This window comes from Aethalodelphis obliquidens, unplaced genomic scaffold (assembly GCF_003676395.1).
Source record: "Aethalodelphis obliquidens isolate GAN/ISIS:26980383/991018 unplaced genomic scaffold, ASM367639v1 scaffold25, whole genome shotgun sequence".
NCBI classification, from domain to species: Eukaryota; Metazoa; Chordata; class Mammalia; order Artiodactyla; family Delphinidae; genus Aethalodelphis; species Aethalodelphis obliquidens.
The window spans coordinates 32,923,925-32,949,958 of NW_020837969.1; the positions used below are offsets into that span (position 1 = coordinate 32,923,925).

Below are 26,034 nucleotides of genomic sequence, written 5' to 3' on the forward strand. Positions count from 1 at the left end.
GTCCCATAATTTTCTGTTGAAAAACGGACATTTTTAGATAATATATTGTAGCAACTCTGGTTACTGGTTACTCCCTCCCCACCAGAGGTTATCTGTTTGTTTGTTTACTTGGCTGGACTAATTCTGTGTAAGTCTACTTTCCCTACAGGGCACAGCTGTTGATGTCTCTGCTCAGATATTTCTCCCTTTTATATACTTTAGTCTGGCTTGCTAGGGATCACCCATGGGACAGCATAAGACACTTACTGGTCAAAGGTTGTGCTTAAGTCTCCTTAGCTAGTTAGATTTTCACCCTCTACCATGACGTTTGGGGCTTAGAGACTGCTTTCACAGTTCAGAGAGCAAGGGACGGTGGGAAGGTCTGAATATAAAGGAGCTGCACAGGAGTTGGAATTATTATGTATCCTGGCTGTGCTGGTGGCCATAAAAACCTGAGCATGTGTAAAACCTCATACCACTGTACACCAGAAAAAGCGAACTTTACTGTATGTAAATTTTTAAGTGACTGGATTTGCCTTTTAAGAAAAGATACCTCGACACCTGTACTGCTCTTACACAGCTGAATACAATGTGATCACTTGGGTTCTTAAAAGTTCAGTACTTAATATTTAATAGGGGGACAGAAAACAAAATCTTTCTTATTATACTATTGCCTACTGGGGGTCATTTCTTCTCAGAACACAATACAAACTAAACTTAAAAAACCATATCCTTCTAATGCTTAATAGTTAGTATGATAAGGTCAAGCTTTTATACCTGACCGAAGAAGTCTCTTCTGGATTAGGTCTCGTCATTTTTCTTCAAGTAAAAATTCTGGATTTCCTTAATTGTTACTGACAAGGCCCACAGAGCCTGAAGACACTGAGACTTAAAGATCCAGAAAAATCAAGCGAATGTATACAAAAGTAGAGATGGCAAAAATCAGGGCTGACAGACGGGGTGCGAGGCTGGACGCACTGCCTGCCGGGTCCCCAGGGATCCCCAAGTCTGCACAGCAGGCTGAGGCACACAGTGACAGAACAGCTCAGCGAGCCTCTCTTCCCACACCAGCCGCCACTTTAATTTCAGGTCAAGTTGAAAGCAATCCCTCTTTTTTTTTTTAAACCTTTACGACAGTAGATGAGCTCATTTATAACTCCCAACCACCTCGCTACTCTCATTTTTGCTTTTAATCTTCAGAGTAAAGGCAAAAACAAACAAAACAAAAAGGGAACGAACAAACAAAAAAACAAAAAGGAAGAAACTCAGTCCAAATTTTTAAGCCAAGATTCATTCTCTTGCTCTTACAAAAGCCACCCTTTCCCTCGACAGCCACCAGTTTCTTGCCTTTTCTAATGTAGCCTATAGTTTCACAAAATACTTTTATCTGCTTTATCCCTTTTATTTTATTTTATTTTATTTTATTTTTTTATAAATTCATTTATTTATTTTTGGCTGTGTTGGGTCTTCGTTGCTGCACGCAGGCTTTCTCTAGTTGCAGCAAGCGGGGGCTACTCTTTGTTGCAGTGCGCGGGCTTCTCGTTGCGGTGGCTTCTCTTGTTGCAGAGCACGGGCTCTAGGCACACGGGCTTCAGCAGTTGTGGCGCACGGGCTTACTTGTTCTGCGGCATGTGGGATCTTCCCAGACTAGGGCTCGAACCTGTGTCCCCTGCATTGGCAGATGGATTTTTAACCATTGCGCCTCCAGGGAAGTCCCTGCTTTACCCCTTTTAAAAAGATGCTCTCTTTCTTCCTTCGTGCCACTCAACTGGCAAAGCCTTCTATTAATCAAACTGTGACCACCTGCTTATTCATCTTGATACACATCTGTGCTCTCGCTGTGTGCGGAGAGCTCTGTGTCTCACTGAAGTTGGAACCACTTGGTGGCAAGGATGTGCGTAAGTGGCCTCCACGGTCCTCACTGGGAACAGGGCTCCATCCACTGAGTGTCTGACTATCTGGGTTAAACGGTTCACCCACTGCTCTCTTCCCCTCCCCTGCCCAGCAAAAATGAAGATAAACCCATGGGAGATGTGCCTTTACTTCCTCGGGGAGGCAAGAGTGTGGAGAAGGACTACGAGATTATTCCTACTGTGTAAGTGCAGGAGAAAGAGACAAAGATGATGAAGAAAGGAAAGAGAGGATGAGGAGAAGAATGCTCCTTGTAAGGATAAAAACAGTAGGAAGGAAACTTGAAAAACCAGCTTTCTCTGTTCTCAGGATTCCAGGAAACACTCCTGATGAGTAACAAAGGTTCTGAACCAAAGACTAGGTCAAAACATGGTTGTACAGGATCCTAGATTCCTTCTGGTTTCTCAAAGCTCTTTGGCTTTAAATTAAGCTTAAGGTATCAGTCCCATTGAAAGTGGATTCAACTGAATCTCAGTCCAGACCTCCGTCTTCAAGTGAACGTGGGGATGGATCCACTCATTTGGGCCGAGGCTTAGGAATAGACCGAAATGAGAGGCCCTTTACATAACCATCAAAAGACTTACCCTCTCGACTCACCATACAAAGCGGGTAGAAAGGGAGGTCTCCTGCTTCTGCTCAAGACTTTCTTAAATCAACGGCCACCCGTACCAAAACACCTCCCCAAAACAGCCTTCTGATTAAGGCCACAGGGACATCCTGGCAGCCTGTGGCAGAAGTAACTAAGACAGCCGGTGCTCTCCTACAGGGCCATCACTCACCTCAGTAAACGCTGCTGAGATACACGCAGATACCACACGGTTAAGTACTGTGGAAACGCTACCTGAGGCCCCCAGCACATGGTTCTACCACCCACTACTATGGATCTATGATCCAGAAGGATGGCCCCTGACAAAACTTAAGTGGGTAATCGTAACACTAGGCACACCATTTTAATGACTTTATAAAATATGCTGGATTCCCCAGCTCCCTGCCTTTGCTCTCCACATAACACTGAACCTGAGACCCTGGCCCATTTGACATTCATGTGAGAGTTCACAGAACCTCCAGAGCACCCAGTAGTGACAGCAGACCCCTGCCGAATGCCCTTCACACTGCAGAATTAACAGGATCAACCTTCACTGGTACCTGCTACACATCAGCCTATGTGGGCCTCTTCCCAAGAAACAAGATCTCAAGTCTCTGCCTTACAGTTTTCCACTGTAAAAATAATATGCATGCATATAAAAATTTTGGTAAATACGGAAAAGGAGAAAGTAAGGCAAGGAACAATGCTCCTAGCCCACCACTGCAAAATGACCATTGTTTCTGTGTACATTTTGCTGTACTAGTTTTATCCACAGGGGTAGGCATTAATTATGTAAGCCACTGGGAGGCCACTGGTGAATTAAATAAAATATAGAAGTCAAAATAAAAATGAGTTACAGGGCTTCCCTGGTGGCACAGTGGTTAAGAATCCTCCTGCCAATGCAGGGGACACGGGTTCGATCCCTGGTCCGGGAAGATCCCACATGCCGCGGAGCAACTAAGCCCATGCACCACAACTACTGAGCCTGTGCTCTAGAGCCCGTGAGCCACAAGTACTGAGCCCCTGTGCCACAACTACTGAAGCCCGTGTGCCTAGAGCCCATGCTCCGCAATGAGAAGCCACCTCAATGAGAAGTCCACGCACCGCAACGAAGAGCAGCCCAGGCTTGCTGCAACTGGAGAAAGCCCGCGCGCAGCAACGAAGACCCAATGCAGCCAAAGATAAATAAATAAATAAATTTATTAAAAAGAAATTAATTACAACAGTTCCTTTTTGAAAAGAAAGTTTTTCATTATTACATAAGTAATATATGCTTGTTGAAGAAAAAATGTCTAAAATACAGGTAACCAAAAAGCCAGGGGGAGAAACATCATGCATGAGCTCATCTCCTACAGATAACTACTGTTTATATTTGGTGCACTGCGTTCTTTTTTTATGTACATATAAATGCCTTCCTTTTAAAACAGGAATTAAAGCCATTAGCCCATTTAAAAATGCCTTCCATTCAAAAAATGAGGTGATGCATGTTTTCTGTAACCTGCTAGTTTTACTCCGTGTACATCCAACATCTTCATTTCAAATGGCTGCAGCGTGTTGCATTATATGGCAACACCATGAATTATTTAACCTGTACCTTTTTTGGTTGTCTCTGGGGATCTTTTATGAATTATTAGGTAATTCTTGTGTAGTCTAATAACCAGCTAAGGAGTTTTTTTTTCCTCTCCTTTCAAAGAAGTTAAATTTTTTGACTCAACAACTACCATGAGACAAAGTTAATCCCAAACCACTTAACCACTCTCATTTTTAAAAAAATTTTTTTAATTAATCAATTTACTTTTGGCTGTGTTGGGTCTTTGTTGCTGCACACGGGCTTTCTCTAGTTGTGGCGAGCGGGGAATACTCTTCGTTGCAGTGCACGGGCTTCTCATTGCGGTGGCTTCACTTGTTGCGGAGCACGGGTTCTAGGCGCGCAGGCTTCAGTAGTTGTGGCACGTGGGCTCAGTAGTTGTGGCTCGTGGGCTCTAGAGCGCAGGCTCAGTAGTTGTGGCGCACGGGCTTAGTTGCTCCGCGGCATGTGGGATCTTCCTGGACCAGGGCGCGAACCCATGTCCCCTGCACTGGCAGGCAGACTCTTAAACCATTGCGCCACCAGGGAAGTCCCACCACTCTCATTTTTAATGACACATCTGAGGACTAGATATGACTGATTTTAGAAACAAAATTACTTTTGCCAGGGCGAAATACCCAAGAAGACTATTTTGTCATTTCTCTTTGCACAGAAATGAAAATAGCCTTTTGCCTGCTACCATGAAGAACCAAATCAAGCAGCCATTTGGATTTCCTCTACTGGATATATAGTTATTGAGAGTTCAGGGGTTTTAAAGACAGTATTTTCTATTCAGAGACTGATACAGGGCGTTAGAAGTCAGTTGTCTCTGCTCTCTGAATCACTAAGACAAACCTGTCCTCTCTGTGTGCAACCACCACAGGGACCAGGTCTCACATACTCTGTGCGTAGATGTAGAACGTGACAGCACACGCGGCCTCATGTCTGAGAAGTCAGGTTTTTCCAACATAACGAGGTCTGAAGACTCAGTGACAGCCTTGGAATACTCACCTGCCACCTTCACCCTCTGTCTCCCATGACAAGGCAAACAAGTCTGCACCAGACTGCCCTCACTTGAAGGAATGTTGAATACTCTGCAAATGTGTGATAAAGAGCCGCTATGAAAGCTAAGGATGCCACTATCCCAGTTCTCAGCGCTGAGCTCTGAGGGCCTCAGAGCCTGGCTAAGGCAGGACGTGGCCTCTCTGGGGACAACAGTGTGATCCAGGTGTGACACTTTCTAGGCAACACTGGCAAAACATGTCCTCAGAGAACCCTTTCTTCACTCTGATCACAGGAAGCTCAGATTGTCCTAAACGCTATACAAAGTGTAACAGACACACTCTCCGTAGTTTGTTTTCAACCCCAGACAACTCCTTCAAGCAAAAGTACAAAGGAAAAATACACAAAAGGGCAAAGACAACTAAATTAAGATGAATTTTTTTTTTTTTTTTGCGGTACGCGGGCCTCTCACTGTTGTGGCCTCTCCCGTTGCGGAGCACAGCCTCCGGATGCGCAGGCTCAGCGGCCATGGCTCACGGGCCCAGCCGCTCCGCGGCATGTGGGATCTTCCCCGACCGGGGCACAAACCCGCGTCCCCTGCATCGGCAGGCGGACTCCCAACCACTGCGCCACCAGGGAAGCCCAAGATGCATTTTTATTATGTGCAAAATGGGGGGCTGCGGGGGGAGGAGAGGGACTCTTAGGAATAAGTACCTGGACTGGGGAGGGTCAGAACTGCCAGCTGCCCGATTCGAGATCATTAATTACATGGGCAAGGGCGGCGCACCTGTGGCCTTGGACGGTGCAACAGAATAATTCACTAGGTATTTGTGTTAAGTGCCTACTAGGTGTCCCGTTGGTTGTCTGCTGCGGATACAAAACAACAGGATAAACAGGCCCCTATCCTCCGGCTCTAAGGGAGACCCACTACCACAATATATTTAGGTCCCCCTGTCCCCAGCTTCCAGGTGGCAGGTGGAACTCCCCGTGCAGGCACGAGGGATGGCATCCTGCAGGCAGAAGGGACAGAGTTGGGAAGATGGGCTGGCATCACACTGCCCCGTCCCCACGCTTCTTCTGAAATGGGGAAGAGTCCCCCCTGAAATGGGGACTGTCACAGCAGTCTGTGGCACAGAGGGGTCATGGGCCAACATCAAGGGGCTCCCCATTTTCACAGCTGCCCAAACTTGCCCCCAGGTGGCTGCTGAGAAGTCACACGGGGAGCAGTCTATTTAATGACACTGTGATAGAGCAAAGGCAGGAGATAAAACACAATATGACTTCTACCACAATATCTCATCTGTTCCTCATCTGAAACGGGCACTGTCTTAACTACTGAGTTCAGAAAAGTAATTGCAAAATTATCCTGGGTAATTATTAGTCTTCTCTCAGTGACAGAGGAAATCCAGCGCAAAGTTAGGGCTAGAGGGGGCTCTGACAGGTCATTTAACTCCTGACTTCAGACAGAATATTGAAAACACTGCAGACAAATATAAACCCATTTTTAGATGACTTCAGGGAAACCGTTTACATTTTCCAGGACCCAAGTTCCCCATTTTGTAATACTCGTCTTTGTACCTCATCTAGTGGTCCTCCAACTTCATCCGAATCACTTGGGGGGCTAGCTAAAACCAGATTGCTGGGTCCCACCCGCACAGTTTCTGAATCAACAGGTCTTGGGTGGGGCCTGAGAATGTGCATTTCTCACAAGCTCCCAGGTGGTACTGATGCTGAGGGTACTAGGACCACACATTGAGGACCACGGTTCTAACTGAACCCTTACTGGACCAAACCCTTACATCCTCAACAGAACTGGATACTAGCTGGCCATCGTCCCCTGGTCCAGAGGCACACAGACACTGGAATAACAATCCAAGAGTCCCCTGGTCATTTTTTCCCTTCAGCCTAAATAACAGAAGTTCCCTAACATCTTATTAGAGGCATCATTTTCCAACCCTTTAATCATTTGCGAGGTTTTCTGTTGGGATCTCTCCAAGTCCCTTTTAGTTGTGGAGCCGTGAACTAGACCCGGAACCTTAGTCAGAGATGGGATGAGGCTGAGTATAAAGGGAAAATGACTCACAGATTCATACCACATCCTCCTTTTATTAACCTCCAATACCCGAGCCTGCCTTGTTAGCTCCCTCTGATTCCTGCCCTTCTGACACCGTTACAGGCTGCAGTAATGCTGAGTTGACCTTCGAAACGCCTTTCTTCAGAGAAGCTCAAAGCACTTCTCTAACTAACACAACTGTTGACTCGACATCCCCAGCCAGATTGGGGATGAAGTAACTTGTTCAATCGTGTATCAGTTTAAGAGGGAGAGAAAATCGGGAACCCAAATTCAGGTTTCCATCCAGACATCACTCTGTGGAGAAAGATGCCCCTTACTTGTATTGCTTTTATGTGGTATCAAGTTTCCTCCTTTATAGACTAATAAACAGTCCCTTTCCAGGTGCAGGTGAAACTCCTGATCTCCTTCCCTGCCTGGGGAATCGTCCCAGGGACCTGCGGTTGTGGATCAGGCCCTGGGGGCCATCCCCCTCTTACCTCCATCACTTCCCCAGCTGCTGGAAGAGACAGGGAAGCAGGGCCCCGTGGCACTGCCGGCTGCCCGAATCCTACAAGGCAGAAGCCCAGATGGACTGAAAGCAGCCCACAGGTGACCCCCGACCCTCCCCATTTGTCTTCCTTTCCCTCCTTCTATTCCTTGCTCTGCAGGTTTACTCAGTGTGCAAGTCGCGGCCCAGGCTCTGTCCCGCCTAATTTGAGCATGTGGGCTCTTTGAGAGTAGGAACTATGCTTTCTTTGTGCATTGTATGGCTCTGGGGGTGCTTAATACATGCTAAATAGCAACAGCCGTCCCAGCATTTCCAGAAGCAATCGGCATTCCTACCGAGGGCCAGATCCTATTACCATACACTTGTGCCCAAGACAGGCAGCGCTGAAGACACCCCTCTGCTCACTGCTCCTTTCATCCGGAACTCAATGTATCAAATCCTATTCCTGCAAGAGTTCCTTCTGAAAGAACATTCTAGAAGTGTGATCACTGAGCACATGCATTAGGCTCCCAACCAAAAGGCAACCTGTTAGATAATGTAAGTCTAGCCACACAGTTACCTATTAAAAACCGCACGTGGATGAAGGGGAGCCAGAGAAAACGTTCCTCTCCACTTCCCTGAAAACCCCTGAAAGCTTCAGAGCAGAAGACTCTTCTCTAGGAATGAGGTCACAGTAAAAGAAATCTACTGCGATCAGGAGTTACTCTGTCAGAGCCTCTGGGGCTGTAACTATTTTAAGGGGGAAAGGACTAGGACAGAAGGGCGGGCTGCCAGGGAGAGCAGCTTAAACAGGGCTGGAGGTCACACCTGCACAAAGTTAAGTGCAGGAGACTCAGGTGTGCCCGGCACACGGCTGAAACCACGGGTCCCGGGCTCCTTCCACAGGCCACAAAGCTGCCCATGTTTCTCAGCATCTGGACCCCCTGTTGGTGACTCTAGGTTGAGCTCACTGTGATTGGTCACGGCCAAGGTCACAAGTAGTCAACAGAGCCTCTTCTCAGGAGGGCACCGAGACCACTGTCCCTTTACCAGCCCCCCCCAGGGTGAGCCGCAGGAGGAGAATCGAGGCTCCACAAAACAGGAGAAATTCCCACCCTGACACTGACATCACCTCCTGGCCTAGATCACTCTCTCAAAGAGCGTAAATCACAAAAGCAAACACTCGGAGAGTGTCTACGAGCATTTTAGTAACTCCTCCTAAAAGAACATATGCTTCCTTGTAGTAAAAACACCTTGGGAAACTTCTTTCTGTTAAATTAAAAACATGGATAAATTTTAAACAGCTTTTCTGTTTTGCAGGACTAAACTACAATTGAGCGGATGAATAATAGCTTGAAAAGGATCTAATACCCAACCACAGTATACCTCTAGAAACACTCCACTGAGACTCTGATGGTGCCTTATTAACAGTCAAAAGTAAGAACAGTTACTCTCTTTGGATAAAAGTATATATTCTGAAGAATATCCTGGAACAAAGTCGCTTTAACTGCTGAAGATGACATTACAGACTTCTCTGTTATAATTACAATGAATCTGGATGGCAAGTTTCTCTTCTACTCAATAAAAAGACTTAAGTTTAAAAAAAAAAAAGTTTATTTCTAAAAATAGCCCAAGAACTCAGTTCTATTTTCCCGTCTTACATTCTTTTCCTACTAAATGTACCACTGAAACATTTCCTTTCATTGTTGGCACCTTGGGTTGTTCGGATTTAAAATCAGACAATACATACTAACAAAGAAGTCTTTAAATGCAGCTTTCCAAATGGAAAATGGCATCTGAGGGCAAGCCTTCCTCCGGCCCACAGATGATGGAGCCCTAACGCCTGGGAGCAGCTACTACCCCGTTAGAACTGTTTCATTAAAATCAACATTCCCAGGGGGGAGATAATTTACGTATTAATTGATAAAGAAATTCCTGCCAGGTTCTGTGTCATAAGCAAGTTGTTTGGCATGAAGTCAGAGTCTTCTGAATTAAAACACACTTTGAACTAAGCTAGGTGATTCAGACTTAATTGAAAATATTCTACATTAAAATCTTTAGTTTTCTTCAGTCCGAATTTAAGCCGGCGACTTGTTACATTGAAAGCAGTTAAGATTAGGGAATTCTTCCAGAAGATAATTTCAATTACTTTCCAAAAGCTTCCTCCTAAATTCATTTTATTTTTTAAGGGCTTCTCTTTAGGAGTATATGGATTTAAGCACCAAATCGTCCTTTAACAAAAACTGTCCATCTACACGTTTTACAAAATTACATTTGACACTCCCATTATTTCTGCACATAAACTTGTAGCTCACAGTAAGTGTAACAGGAATCCACTTTCAACATTTTTTTTTCCCTCTAAGAGTTAGGTAACCATTGAAAATAGAGCTCAATGACACACCATTCCATTAAGCAAATATCTGAGCAGATAAAGTATATAACAATCCACAGACTGCTTTTGCAAAGTTAAAAATAGTAAGAATCACATACTTTCTCTTGGGAACATCGAGTAAGGCAGGTTTCTTGCATTAGGATACATTTAAGGAAAGCCCCTTCGCCACCATTCTTAGAAGCCTCTAAAGTGCCCACCCCAGAGTTCCCAGTTTTCCCAAGAGATAAAAAATTATTATGACAGCAACATTAGGAAGATTTAAGGAGAAAAGAACAAAGAGAAATCTGAAAGATTCACCCAGTACTCACAAGTACTTTCAAAGAAAATCGGGGCTGCAGTTCTTCAAAGACAGCTCTCTGGGGATCACCGACACAACCTGAGTCTAAAATAGACGCCTCTCACATGGGGCGGAGAAGTCACATTTCAGCTTGCTAACTTCTACTTGGGTAAACAGTTTTACACTCATAGAACGAACCCTGGCTAAAATTAACTGCACCGGCGCAGCGGGCAGGAACTCGCTGATCTGCATCATGTGTGCGGGGATTTATTCACTGGGACAACATCGGTGTCCTCTTAATGGGAGATCTGGCCAAGGGGCGTGCCCTGGGGAACAATACGGAGCATCATGATTATGCTAATTATTGAATTCAGTCCCATGGTGCTATCTCCTTTTACGCTGTTTTCCTGTTTTCGCAAGTACTGACAGAGGGAGAGAGAGCAAGCTCTTTTTCACAGCAGGCGTTCACTTGACTTTTAAGCACTTTCAAATCAGACAAAACTTTGGCAACAAGGTGGCAGTGCTGTATGCTCTTCACAAGGAAAAACCAAGTAAAGGGATATTCTGTCAGATTATTTACACAGCATGATTAGACGTGGTACTACGTGAAATTAAACAGGCATCAAAGACACATACCAGTAAGTCTACCAACAAAGAGCGGTAAGTGAAAGCTCTTTTTCTGATATATAATGAACGAATTTCGTTTGCCTTCTGGCTTTGTCTTCTGCATCTCCCGACGAGCCGCTGTGAGGATACTGGTTCACTAATAACAACTGAGAACAAATATCTCAAATATTTGCAAAAGGCATCGTCCTTAGCAAGAAGCATGTTGAAGTGTATTTAACTGCCTGGCTGTCTGGAACTGGTAAACTGTCCTTTATAGGTGACAGACCACCTATAAATCATGTTGAAGCTCAAGTTGACAGTTAAAGACCCCAAGTACATAGCTGATATTCAAAAGAAAACTGGAAGTAACACAGAACTTTCTTTGAAAAATACAAGTTGCCTTAATAAGTACAACTTGGATCAAAGACACAGAACTGCTTATCTACTCAAGATGGTTCAGACGAGTCTGTGTAGATATTTAAGTTCTTATGACACATTTTGCTCTTACTGGACACTTTATGAGAACTATCCAGGCACACTACCAACATCAATCAAATCTCCAAACATCTCTGGGAGATGTCATTTTCCCATTTTGTTTTTTAAACAGATGGGTAAACAGGGAAATTCAATGCCTTGTCCAACGCTTCTCACTGAATCAACACGGGATTATTCCACCTCTGCTCCTAACCTCTCTATGACATGTCTTCCATGTTAACTATTCAGCTATAATCCTACAAATCTTTTCAGAGCTGTTTTCCCAATTTTAAAATGTCATGTGTCAGTTTAGATTTCAAGAGATTTATTCTGCTCAGCTCCCAGATCCCAGGTCTGAGCTCTGAGGCTCACACCCCAACTCCCTGGTACAGGCAGGTGACATGGACCCGTAAGACCTGGCTGCGTCCTTATGAAGCACTTGGCCACCCAAAGTGGCGAACGGGCTGGTTCTCACTGGCATGAGCTGGAGCCACCAGCACAATCCCCCTCCCGGTTGTTTACAAAAACTGCTGGCTGCCAGTCCGGGCTTCCACCCCCAGGCCCAGCCTTATGCGGCTACAGCCAGCACGTGCTCACCCCCGTGAGATGGTAGCTGCCCTGCATTCACCATCCCAACCCGTCACTGGAGTGGGCCCCCCAACTCTGCGCCAAAAGGAAAGAACTTATCGCAGATGGCTGACCTCTGATTAACATGATCACTTCTCAGTGATCCACAGCGAACTTACTCTGGAATTCTTAATGCCAAAGGAGGACATCAAGACGCTATTTTTGACACAATTATCCTTATCCTATTATGTCACAGTTCAGTCAAAGAGTTTCTAAGCCAAAACATTATTTCTAGCCTAAACTGAAAAAAAGAAAAAAGCCAATACACCGTAAATACTTATGCATAGGATCTGCCATCGGAGAGGGTCAGGATGATGGGCCCACATCCCTTACACTGAAGGCAGGAGACACCGAGCAGTTTTCCAGTTCTTCACGTATCAAATATGCTGAGTATGACTCCACTGTTGCTTTCAACAGAGGCCACACCTGTTCCAAAATGCAAGAACTAAAACATTCCAAAGAAAATAGTGTATCCTCCAATGTACGAGTCACCCTGCTGTTTCCTTTTCATGAGTGAAAAGAATGTGAGAGTCATCTGGACTCTTGTTCCAGGCATACCTGTGACAGCAGAGAAAAATCTCTGTGCCTCATTTCAAAGCAAGGTAAAGCCTCCCGTTCGCTGTCATGAACTGTGGGTGGTGGGCAGGAGGCAGAGGCAGAGCTATGTGCGTGGGGGCCGGCGCCTCGGGGCTCTTCAGCCCGACAGACCCATGAAATCCAGACAAAGACAACTGTTCTGACAAACTCACGTTACTGGACTGGCCTGGATCACGACCCTCCAGAGCAGCTACCTCTATAATTTAAAATTTTCTAGTCACGTTAAAAAAGTAAAAATAAACAGGTGAAATTAATTTTAATAACATTTTTACTTAACTCAATACATCCAAGATGCCGTCATTTCAACATGTAATGAATATAAATATCGCCAGTGAGAGGGTGGGAGACATGGAAAGCCGAGGAACTCAGACAAACAGGAAGAATATGACTCAGAAAAGAGAAAGGACTAAAAGGAGGACAAACAGACCAAAAGGAGGAGAGATGAAAAGAAGAAAAGCGTTTCTCCCTGGGTATGGAATCGAGTTATAGAATCATGTAACAAATACTGTTCCCGGAATACTGGAATGTTGCCGTTCTGGGACGTGCTGCTGGGGATACAGAAAGGAAAGACAAGGTCTCTATGTCAAGGAGCTCACGGCTGAGTGGGAGGGACGGACCCCCCCCAGCCCCAACCTGGCAAATACACGGTTCTGGTAAATAGGGCGATGCAGTTATGTGCTGTGGGCCATGGGAGCACAAGGAAGGGGGGCAGCTTCATTTTTAAATGAAGGTTATTTCTAATGAAATTTTTTTATTGAAGTACAGTTGACTTTCAATTTTGTGTTACTTTCAAGTGTACCGCTAAGTGATTCAGTTATATACATATAGATATTTCTTTTTCAGATTCTTTTCCCACATAGGTTTTTACAAAATATTGAGTAGAGTTCCCTGTGCTCTACAGTAGGTCCTTGTTGTTTATCTACTTTATATATTGTAGTGTGTGCATGTTACTCCCAAATTCCTAATATATCTCCCCCCACTGAAATTTTAAATATATGTCCTAGAATATTTCAGGATTCTGAATTTTATTTTGGACTCTAGAACAGTCACAGATAGATTATTCCAAAATATTTAAAAATGACATCTGGAACCAGCAGTAAAGTTTCCCCTCTGAGTTATTTATCATCTTCATTACACCTGGTTTTTTGGCCTAACTAGTGAAGGTACAGGGCAGGAGAAAGGTAGGAAGGGGAAAAAATTCACATCTCACCACGGTCCCCAGGTTTTCAGAGGATGGCATAAAGTACTCAAAAACTTCGTGCTGAAAAAAACATCCCCAGCCCACTGGGGAGAAAGTCTTCTTTGGACCATAGCTGGGGAGTCAGTAAGACCTGGTTCAAAAGGCAGCCCCACCCACCAACTGTATGACCCCAGGCAGCTCAGCGGGCCTGTGAGTCTGCTTCCTTGCCACCCATAAAACAGGGGCAATGGTGCGACAGCAAGGGGCAGCGTGAGGACTCCGGGCCGGCCAGGCACCCGGTCAGGCACGGCCACGCACGCGCTCTCAGTAAACCACTGCGCCTTTAGGGTCGCACCCTTTCCACGTTCAGTGCAGTCCTCGCTGAAGACCGGTTTGGGATGTTACTGAGTGAGGATGAAAGCCTCCTGACTTTCATTCTTCGAAGCTTCAAAACAGAAAAAGTTGAAAGGGGCTTCAAACAACTGTTAAGTATTTCAGGGAAGCCAGGGTCTGCCAACTGTCTCTGAAAACACCGCGGCCTGGACAGCCTGCTCAGTTCTCCTCCATTAGAGCAGCTCAGGCCGCAAGCCTAAGGCTGGATCAGTTTAGGGACACTGACCAACAGTACGCACAGATTTCATATCTGGCAGGTGGTGCAGTAATAGCCCCCTATCTGTTCCTGCTTCCCTGTACCCACACCCTGGGGGAGCCCCTGCCCACACTGACCTGGGCTTGGCCTGCAGACATCACCCAAAGACTTAAGGGCGGGCCCAGGGGAGCCTGCCGCCTCCTGCTGCACTTCGGAGCCCTGAGACCACCACCTGGAGACTCCCGGCTATAGCCTTCTGAGGATGAGACCACGTGGACACAGGCTTGCCCTCTGCCACTGAAGCCCCACCCCAGGCAGCCCGACGATGGCCCGACGGGCCAGGAGGCCACCCCAGGCCTTGCGGCCCCAGCCAAGCCACCAGCTAACTGCAAAGACCAGCCGGGCTAGCTCCAACCAGAAGAGCCACCAGGGTGACCTCCCGAACTGCGAGACAGAAGGTTTCCTTTTCCCAGCTGCTAGAATTAGGTGGCTTGTTATATAGCAAAAGCTCACAAACATACAATCTTCAAAAGGTCTGTAACAGTCCATCCCTTTACTTCCAAACGAAATCCTTTAAGACTAATCTACGTCTATCTTACTCTTAAAAATTCACAATTGTAGCTTAAAAAAAATCCACAATTCTGATTACTACATTTACTTTGTCATCTCCACTATCACGTTAATCAAACTAAAATGAAATAGTGATATGGTCTGATGATAAAATTGCTAAAATGTAAGTGCTCTATTTATTTCATCTTATAATTGGAAACAAATATAAGTGGGCTTCGATGCTACAACTCCCTGTGCTAAAGTAATGACTTCTCCATCCTGGCCTTCAGAGTGATTACATGGGCAGAGTTCACAGCCTTTCAGTCTGTCTTAATACTTCAGAAATGGATTAAGAGTACCATTTACACACACATGAGCAGAAAAATCTGACTCAAAGAATAAACCACTTTTTCTCCAGCATTTTTTGCAAGCTAAAAATATATATACACATAGTAGCAAGTTCAAGACAGTTCTTTTTAAAGCCTTTGATAAACAGCTAATTCTGCATAATCTATAACATAATTATATCAGGACTATGAAAATAAAGGCAGCATTATTACTGCTGTTGTTTGAATACTTATTTTAACAGAGTTAATTTTTTAAGTATCTTAGAAAATTTTAAATTTCTAAATTTTTAAATTTAAAAATTTTTAAATTTCAAATTTAAAAATTCTAAAATTTCTAAATTTTCTGGGGAAAATTTATCCTCACCATACATTCCTAATAGTCACATCCATTTAACAAACACTCGTTAAACAGCTGCTTCCTGCCACTAAGAAACTCCCAAGCATTTGCAAGATTTGAACAAACGGCAGGCGGCCCAAGACTGTAGCAGAAAATGGTGTTAATGACAGTTCTACCTTCAAGAGGCTCATAATCTGATAGGAGACATGACAGTATATATATAAACCTTTCTACCATATAAGAGGGTAATCAGTAAGCATCCCAAAGGGTGAAAATCCTTTCCAATAGGAATCTAAGAAAAGAAGAAGAGGCTTCTAGTTGGGTTAGTCAAGAAAGGCATCTTGGAGAAAGTGGCATGTGAACTGAGCCTCTGCCTGCTGATAAGCTTTCAACAGTAAAAGGAGTGGAAAGAACATTATACAGAACCAACAACATGAGCAAAGACACGAGAAAAAGGGAGGCTGTGATGCATGTCTGTAGAATGTATGTCTGGGAAATGGATTTCAGCTCTATCAATTAATAGCTGTTTAGATCACTAATAAAGTTCCTTAATTTCTCCAAGTTTATGCTGTAAAGTGTCCAATGATTGTGTGGAGTCCAGAGCAAGACTGCCCGGGTTCCTTCGAGTTTCAACACTTAATAGTTGTTGACCCTGGGCAATTACTCTCTCTGTGTCTCAGTTTCATCATCTTTAAAATGGGCATAACAATATACAAATTTCATAGGGTGATTATGAAGATTAAGTAAGTTTATATTTGTAAAGCATGCAGAACAGTGCCTGGTGCTTAATATATAAATAGTTTGTTAAATAAACAAACTCATGTTTATGCATACATAGCAAGATAGATAGTTAGATAGCTAGACCAGTAGACAGATGTGTATCAATACAGAGATACAGATATAGCTATATCACCAAGGACAGAACATGTATGTAGTAGGTGCTAGATATATTTAATTTTTTCCTTTGTCTGAAGTTCACAGAGCACTGTACTAGAACACGAGGGTCAGCCATGTTTTCCCGTGCCTCAACATGAGCCTCCACTCAGAAGATCAGAGACTGTCCCTCCCCTTCTCTCTTGGGGCAACCGTTGTGCACGTGAGATGCTAGGTTTAAACTGCTAGACAGACACAGCACGGCTGCCAGATTCAAACAAAGCTGTAGTAATGTCTCATGTAATAAATGTACCTTCATTGGAAAAATAAGCATAGGCTCATTAAGTACAATCGAAACCTCTATAATTTATTAGTATTCAAGCTAATCTAAAACAAGAAACCTTAAATGTACTGTAAGTTGGGATTTCAGGCGGAAAAAAGTAGACAAAGCCACATGATTCAAAAGGTAGGTTAATGAAATCTTACTAATTCTAGTCTAATTTGGCTTCAAGTAGTTATATATCCAAACTGAAAACACTTTTAAATGCAGTTGTATTACTTGAACCTATTAACAAATATTAAACTGAGTTCCCTCTGTTTTTAAGATGAAAATACAGATTATACTAAAAAAAAAAATACTGCTAAAAGTACTTGAAAATATTCTGTCGTGTTGAAATAAGTAAAAATGTCCTGCAATCTTACACTATTTGTTTCAAAACCTCTTTTTCATAGATAATGCAGCAGTGAAAATTTCACCCACCACAGATCAAACTGTATTGTCAATTCCGCACTGGTGAACAGAATGTGAATTAACAAGTTATGCTGAACTGCTAATCGTAAATGCCCACTTCTCAGTTGACTCCATCCAATTATAGAAAAACTATTAAGAATCGGACAACAAGCTATGAACTTCCAAAACCTTCTGGCACATTAGCATTCAGTATTCATTTCTGTTATTTTAGCCACGCTGTTTCACAAGCAATTAAGCCAACTTCAACAGCTCCTACAATCTCTTTTCACGGTAAGGACTAAAAGAGGGCTGTAGGTGAGCTCTTTAATAGAGCCGTGCTGCTGGGTTCATTCGAATCCCAACTTCACTGCCTACTAGCTTAGCAACCACAGGCAAGTTAACAGACTTGTAAAAATGAGTCAATGGACATACAACATTCAGAACAGTACTTGGCATGGATTTTTTAAAAAAATGTTTATTTTACCTATGTAAAATAATGATGAAGGGGAATTCCTCTTTGAACCACCTGTACATAGTAGAGAATCTACTTTGGGGCTCTGGGTTTTTATAGGAAACTTGCAGGGTAAATCTGAAAAGGACCCTCAAAAGGCTGCCAGTTCTACTAATAATAATTTCAAGTAAGTTCTCATGGCTCCTGTGTTCCATTCTCAAGTCGCCGAGCATTTGTAAGATGCCTAAGTGTGTGGGAAAACACGACACTTGGTACCAGTTTACCAAAACAGTTGGGAAATCAAGGATTTGCTTTCTAACTTTTAACAGGTTTTTTGTAAATGGATGTGGTCTGTTCTCAACCAGACACACTGAGTGAGAAGTGGTCACTTCGGGGGTAAGCAGTTCAAAATCAACCTCAAATTAGAAGAGCTGAAATATTCATAAGAGATTCTAACTTCACTTAGCTACAAGAATCCAGTAGGTGGCTGGTTTCAATGGGGGGGGAAAGAGCCTAGTCTCTTGAGATAAATGTACATGATTCTATCTCTTAAGTACTGTATATTTCATTTTAAAAAGTGCTCCAATGAGGGCTCATTTTTCAGAATATCAGCAATAAACAAAAAAACAGAAGGATTAACAACTCAGCTCTTAAAACTGTAATAGCCCAGAAATTATAATAATCCAAGAGGCCATTCTCAGAAACATAGAGACCAGCTCCTTTACACAGACCCTGGTTCACAAAAAGAAGCGTGGACAAATGGTACCGGGGTATTGGGGTTGATTGTAGACTGTGAAGCAGGAAACAATTACCCATTTTAGACCTTAGTGCTCACATTGTAAGACTCGGTTTCTTCTTTTTCTTGACATTCTCTTCCTGTCTCTCTAATTGCCAGGAAAGGGTGCATTTCCCAGTTCTTTTTTTTTTTAGAGACGGGGTCTCGCTATGTTGCCCAGGCTGGAGTGCAGCGGCTATTCACAGGCGCGATCCCACTACTGATCAGCACGGGAGTTTTGACCTGCTCCGTTTCCGACCTGGGCCAGTTCACCCCTCCTTAGGCAACCTGGTGGTCCCCCGCTCTCGGGAGGTCACCATATTGATGCCGAACTTAGTGCGGACACCCGACCGGCATAGCGCACTACAGCCCAGAACTCCTGGGCTCAAGCGATCCTCCTGCCTCAGCCTCCCGAGTAGCTGGGACTACAGGCGCGCGCCACCGCGCCCGGCTCCCAGTTCTTTGAGTCAGATCTGTTTTTAAAAACGTGTTCCTAAAAAATAACTAAAAATTATTCTTTTTAGTTTCACTAATTAAGATCCTTTCATGTCAACTACACTGAAAGGAGGAGTTCTTGATAAATCCAGATTGCTTTAAGGCTTAACGTGGGGAATACAGCCAATATTTTATAATAACTATAAATGAAGCATAACCTTTAAAAATTGTGAATCACCACATGGTAGACCTGTAACTTATAAAACACTGTACAACTATACTTCAATTTTAAAAAGTAAAAAAAAAACCCTCTTTTTAAATAAGATGATGGACATGTAAAAGAGTAGCATATTAATAAATTCCAACTAACACTCTGATTTTGAATAAGGATAAGATATGATATTGGATTATAGGATAATAAACAGCCAGTTAGACAAAGGGTATTCTAGTTGTTCATACACAGCCTATCAGAAAAACATGCAAATCATGATGTCAGACTAGTACTTACTGTTCTTTGTGTGAAAGTGTTAAATAAGCCATAGCTTCTCCCAGGAGTGTAGTGGTAGGCCAGTGCACAGGAAAAACAGTTAAGATAAAACCCCAAACAATATCCAAAAGAACCTCTCTGAGATCATTCACCAAAGTAATCTCTTCCAAAATTTAATCCTGGGCACTGAAGAAAAGGAGGAATCAATCACGTTTAAGTTACGATTCTTTAGAACGTGTTGGACAATTCTGAGACACACTGAGGAAAAAAGTATTAACAACAGCCGAGAGAAGACGGCGGCTAAAACCTAAGGGTCAGAGATGAGATCAAAATTAGAAACATATAATGTCTGGAGAACCGTCCATATAAGGGTATCTTTAAATCAGTAACTAAGTTAGCATAGTCCACTGGGCAAAATAAACAGCTGCCACCATCGGAGTGGCTGATTCTTCATCTCTCGTTCAGAAACCTCGTCACCATCTCAGGAGCCAAACATCACATGACTGTGAGCTCAACAATGTTTGGAGCTATTGTCAAAGCTGGTCTCGACTTTCCTAGTCCCAGGTGAGAAACTCATATACTTCCATCTTTCCTTTTTATAAAAGTAGAGGATGAACTTCTGCCGAGCCTTCCTCACCACATCTGGTACAGCATATTTACTTATACGCTCCAACCCCATGGACTTTCTGATTCCCCAGAGTAGGCTGCTTTCCCCTCTCATTTACTTATTCATCAGACTTTCAGGGAACTTGTTAAGCCGGTGCCAAGCACGAGAAAGGTGAAATAAATAAGGATCTTACCTTCTAGGAGTTCAGTGTGGTATGGAAGACAGACACAAATAATTGTAGTACAGTGTAAGGCCTATAATAGAAGTCTGCACAAAAGGAAGGTTGCAACTGTCTTTGGGACTTGGGGAGGGTCTGCGACGGAAATGACCAGGCAGAGAAAGAGCGAAAGGCATTTGAGGCAGAGCGATCAGTCCAGGCAAAAGCTTGGAGCATGTTCTGAGAATAGCAAAAACTATGTGCCCAGAGTGTAAGTGACAGGATGTGAATGGGGGAAGAGGCAGAAGATTAGGCTGAAAAAGTCGACTGCTGAGGTCCCTACGTGCCATGTTAACGCGGTGGTCCGCTGTCTTGTACCGCTGAGGCTCTCAACTCTGGCTACACATTAAAGTCTCCTGGGAAGCTTTAAAACAAAATACTGATGTCTGGTATTTGTTAGTATCAATTAATTGGTCCAGGATGGGGATTGGGCATTGGTGTTTTTTAACAGTCTTCCCATGTGACTCTGTTATGTGGCCGGGGTGAGAACAGCCACTACAGGCAACAGGGAGTCAACACAACTGTATGCACAGGATGGGGGTGTAAGAACACTAAATAAATAGATAAATAACTGGGCAACACTGTGAAGAGTAGATCAGAGGCACAGAGACCAGGGGAGGAATGTCAATGGACAGGTTACCAAATACAGTCGAGAGGTAAGAGTCTAAGCCAGTAGTTAGTAGTAACCTTTCCTGTGTCACTGACCTGTGTGAAAGTCAATGATAAAGGTTAGATGCCTTCTCCTCAAGAAAAATGCACCTATGTCAAAATTTCAGGGGATTATGAACCTCTTTGAGCAGTGGACTCAAGTGAAGAAACCCTGACCTAAAAGCAGTGAATAGAAAGAGGAGAGAGAGACTTCTGAGGTAGAATCAATAGCACTGATGACTCCCAGGTGAGGGGAAGGAAGAGGGATTCAGGCTGACACCACCACTTCTAGCTTTAGAATTGTTAGTGATAAACATGTATTTGTGCACCTACTTAAGTGTCAGGAACGACACTAAGCACTTAACGTGTACTCCTCTCAGGGAATCTTCCCAATTCTAGAAGACAGATTGCAATCAGGTTGATCACTGAAGAAACTGAGATTTAGAGACATTAAGGCGCTTGTCCAAGGTCATGCGGCATTAAGTGGTGGAGCAGGAATTCAATCCTCCAGAGCCTGCGGTGCCCCCAGCACCTCTGGAGGGTGGAGAGGAGACAGGACAGAGCAGAAGTAGATTTAGGATGAGAGGAGGAAGGGGGAGGGGAGGGAACACACAAATTAGTTTTAGACATGCTGTGTTCCAGATAGTATGAGACATATCAGTGGCACTATCTGCTACGTCAGGAAAAAAATAGAAAGGAGCTCAAGAGGGGACAGCAGAACACAGCAGTAGAATGTTTAGGGAGTCCTCTCCATGAGCCGGGCACCATGCTAAGTGCTTCTATCGGGGTGTAAGTGCTATCGTTACCTTCCCTCTACAAGGAAACAGCCTGGGAGATCAGGTCCCAAAGCCAGCGCGTGGTGGAGCCCATCTCCTTAAGCCCTGACCTAAACCTCTCTGGCACCATAAAAAGGAATGGAACCCATGGTCGGAAGTGGCAGCAGCCCCCAAGCTGTTCTAAGACCACTAGTGTGAGATACAGGGTTTTTCTTTTTTTTAAAGCTTTATAATTTAAAAAAACCAAAAACTTGACAGTATTTATCCATTTCCACAACCTAAAGGATTTGTATATTGTTTCAGTTATTGAGGGGCGATAAGAGATATCTGTGTCTCACCCAAGTGAAATATCAGAGCTACATCTGCACAGGGCGGCATGCAGACCTGGATGCAGGCCTGTGCAGACAACAAGCAAGACACAAATTCCAGGCAGTATTATTATCATCTGAGTCAGGACTCAGAACAATTAGTCTAATGAAGATAGTGTCCTATGTTTCCGGAGGCCACAATGAAGCCAGGAAGTGGTGAAATTTCCTTTTTTACTCTCTTTTTGCAGCATGAAAAGAATGTGGCTTTTCTCCTCTCTAAAGAAACAAAAATAAAGTCTTAAACCACACACTACAGGCCTAGACTAGTTACTTCAGGTTTAACAGTGGAATAACTTATGCGCCGCAAGTTTCAGATAAAAACCTGTTATATTTCAACATTTCAGCACCTTTCAAACACCTGTACTGGCAATCATGTAGCCTTTGAGTTAAAACCATCGCCTCTATAAAAGTACTTTAAAAGAGCCTACAATATTATCCTAGAATTCTCTCCTGTTTTGGAATTTAAGCACCTGAGAGAAGAAATATGACAATCCAATTAAAAGGGTTTTGAAGTCCCATGGTACAACCTCTCACTTAGAGCAGGAATTCCTTCTACAGCCCCTGTCCGGGTCCCCCCATCATAGGCTTGAAGTCATTGCTCTCCAAGGCGCCCACCCCATCACTGGAGAACTCTCACCAGAGCTCAGAGCAGGTCACAATCCTTTGCCTTGTGGTGTCCACTCCGTCAGGTATTTACTGAGCACTTGTGCGTCCACACGCACGTCGCTCTTCAACACCCTCTCCTTCTGCTCCAACGACCCAACTCCTCCTCCGGTGGTTCCTCCCGCGACTTCTTTTCTCAGCCCACCACCGGTCTCCCTCCCCTGCTAATGTCTCACCTAAGCATGGGTCACAGGAGTAAACACATTCACCAGGTGTGGTCTAACATCTATTTTCAGCAGCCGCATCACAGAGAGGCTCACAGAAGCCTGTGGCCAAATAAACTCATAGCTCGTTTTTGTCTCAGATGCATGTGGGGCAGCCCTCAACTCCTGCAGATGGTTCCTCCTGAGGCCACTTCATCTTGCTGGTTTTAGAACATTACCACAACCTGTTCAGATTATTCTGAATCCAGTCTGCTATGTGTGGTATTAGTCATCTCTCCTAGGTTGCTGTCAGCCTTCCTTGAGGAAACAGCCCTGTTGAAAATCTGATGAAAGCCATAAAATGTACACAGTTTTGCAATCAATATCAAATGATTCTTGGACCCCCATGAAGCCCATCCATTGGCCTGTTTAAGGTGAAACCTTAGGAATTCTAGGACCTATGAAAAACACCTACGGTCACTGGAATTCATTCAGATCCATTTCTAAAATAATTGATTCTCCTATCTAATGCCCAGCTTAATACCCAGAAGAAGCCAATCAACTGGAATTCAACTGACCTTAACTCACTAATTCTATCAGAGAAGATATCCAGAAACTAAGAAATCTGCCCAAAACCAAACCACAGGTTTTAAGAATACTTTAGACACAAAAGCACAAGCACCTAAAGTTATACATACAAAGATACGTGTAGCATCACTGTTTGTAGTGACAAAAAAAAATGTGTGGGGAGAAACATCCTGAATATCCATCTGCAGGGCAATGGTTGAATAAATTATGGTGTGTTGAAAATTTTAATTCATTTTTTGGAAACAAGAGTTAGAGCTGATCTATTGACTTGGAGAGATACCCATGATATATTAAGGAGGAAAAGCAAGCTTCAGAATAATATATTGAGTATAATCCTACTTAAAAAGCAAAAAAACCCGACAAACCCTACATCCTTAGACATACTTTTCTGAATACAGGAAAAGGTGTGGAAGAATTCACATCTGTGAACATGGGTGGGGGATGAATTCTTTTTTTCTTTGTTCATCCTTGTATACTTTCACTTGTTACAAGCTAATGCTGCTTTTGCAAAGTAATAAATTCTAAAAAGAAAAGAAACTAAATAAAGCCGACAATAGGATCTATAAATAGACTCAGCTCTCTCATCCCAGCACTCCAGGCAGGTTTTCTTTTTCTTTGGCTGCACCCCACGGCATGCAGGATTTTAGTTCCCGGACCACGGATTGAACCCGTGCCTCACACAGTGGAAGCATGGAGTCTTAACCACTGGACCGCCAGTGAAGTCCCAGGCAGGTTTTCTAAATGCCTAATTTCTCCCAAAGGTTCCCACCCACAGTATACCTTGGACGAAATCTAACTTCCTTTTTGACTTTTCAGTGATTCTGAGTTTTTTACTGTTTGGGGTACTTGATTCCATGTCACAGGCACTCTTCTGTAATACAGAGTAAAGCTGTGTTTTGTAGATTAAATGTGTCCACAATTCACAAGTGTGATTATTTTCCCCCTTAGGAAAATACGCACCTCAGCAGAGCCGTAAATAAAAGGTATGCGGAATCCACATTAGTCCAATATGCAGGAGATGGACGCATGAAGCACAAACACTAGCAAATTCTAAGGTGAAGACATATGAGCAGAGACGCCTTTCCTGTTGGTTCAGGGGTTCTCAACCTTGGCTAAACATCAGAATTACCTGGAAGCATTTTTTAAAAGTACCAGTGCCTGGGCGCCACTTCCGGAGATTCTAAGTTAACTGGCCTGGGTGTAGGTACTTGTTTCATTTTTAAAGCTAACTAGATAATTCAGAGAGAGTTAAGAACCACTGCTTTTTACAGTTCATCCTCTTCCTTCCTTTCTCCCAATCTCTTACAAAGAGCTTTTTCTTTATCGGTTATTTCAAGGCTACATTTGGGAAAGCCAAAACCGATCAACCAGCTGACCCTGTCCACTGTCTATAATTCACATTGTCCTTATGTGGACTTTTGATGCCCAAATTAAATAAAGTTACGTAAATCCATGGCTACCACAATTAAGGACCCTTCACATGTCAAAAGAGTATTTGTAGCTTCATCCGAATAATAACATCATTTATTATAAACTTTGGAGACAATGATTTTATGAAACATCTTAGGATGCCAAACATTATGTTGGAAAGCAAAAGTGCCAGCACTATTCTACCGATTATCTGAAATTTTGCCACATATTAGTCAATTAATGGACTTCCTGGTTTTCTGCGCTAATCTAGTATTTTTAAAAATTCAGCTCTACCACATCGTAGAAAATTGATAAAAAAAAAACCATTGCATGAACTATTTCCCCCATTCAAATTCAGTATCTGAGAACAATTATATGTCCAAGAAAATTTTTAATAAAGTATGAAAGGGGATTCATTAACAAAATGAAATATTTATTTAGTACATATTACATTACAGTACAAAAAAGACAGAATTCTATACTTTGGACGCATGCCACAATTTATACAGAAAGATAGTTTAAAACAAAGGACAATGTATATTATTTATATGATTTATAATGGCTGGTATTAACAAATAATTGTCTATATATATATGTACAAGTGTGGATGGCATTAGCATATATTTTCAAAGAAGCTTACAACGGTCCATCACATGAGTTTTGATCCAGGAATTGCACTCCTAAGCATTTATCCTAGTGAAATGAAAACTCAGGTCCACACAAAACACCTGTATACAAATGCTCACATCAGCTTTATCTGCAATAGCCCCAAACTGGAAACCACCCAAATGTCCTTCCAAAAGACAAAAGGTTAAACTGTGATACATCCATACCATGCCAGTACTCAGCAATAAAAGGGAACAAACTTGATACACGCAACAGCGTGAAGGGATCTCCAGGGCATTATGCCGAGTTAAAAAAGCCAATCTCAAAAGGTCACAGGCTGCATGATTCCATTTATATAAGAGTCTCAAAATGACGAAATTATAAAGCTGGAGAACACATTAGTGGTTACCAAGGGTTGGTAGGTAGAGGGAAGGATATAAAGAGGTAGCAAGCAGAAGCCTTGAGTTGATGGGTCAGTTGTGTGTCCTGGTTGTGGTGGTGGCTACACAGATCTACACGCGATGGAACTGCACACACACACACACACACACAAACACACACCACATATACATACATACCCACACATAGTCACACACACCCCACATATACACACACACCCACACAGTCACACACACACACCCCACATATACACACACCCACACGTAGTCACACACACACACACCCCTCACATATACAC

The 26,034-nt window shown here is 43.3% G+C and overlaps 1 protein-coding gene across 12 annotated transcripts in view; it reads right to left on the reverse strand.

The window, feature by feature from the left end:
- The window catches only part of SLC20A2 (solute carrier family 20 member 2), a 104,573-nt gene that overhangs the window by 62,727 nt on the left and 15,812 nt on the right, over positions 1-26,034 (reverse strand). Inside the window, exon 1 of one of the 12 annotated variants that reach the window (XM_027122936.1) lies at positions 10,286-11,022. The exons of the other annotated variants lie outside the window; for them this stretch is intronic. The gene's annotated coding sequence lies outside the window, so the exon portion shown is untranslated. Of the gene's footprint in view, positions 1-10,285; positions 11,023-26,034 lie in introns of those variants that run through there. 12 annotated transcript variants of the gene reach the window in all.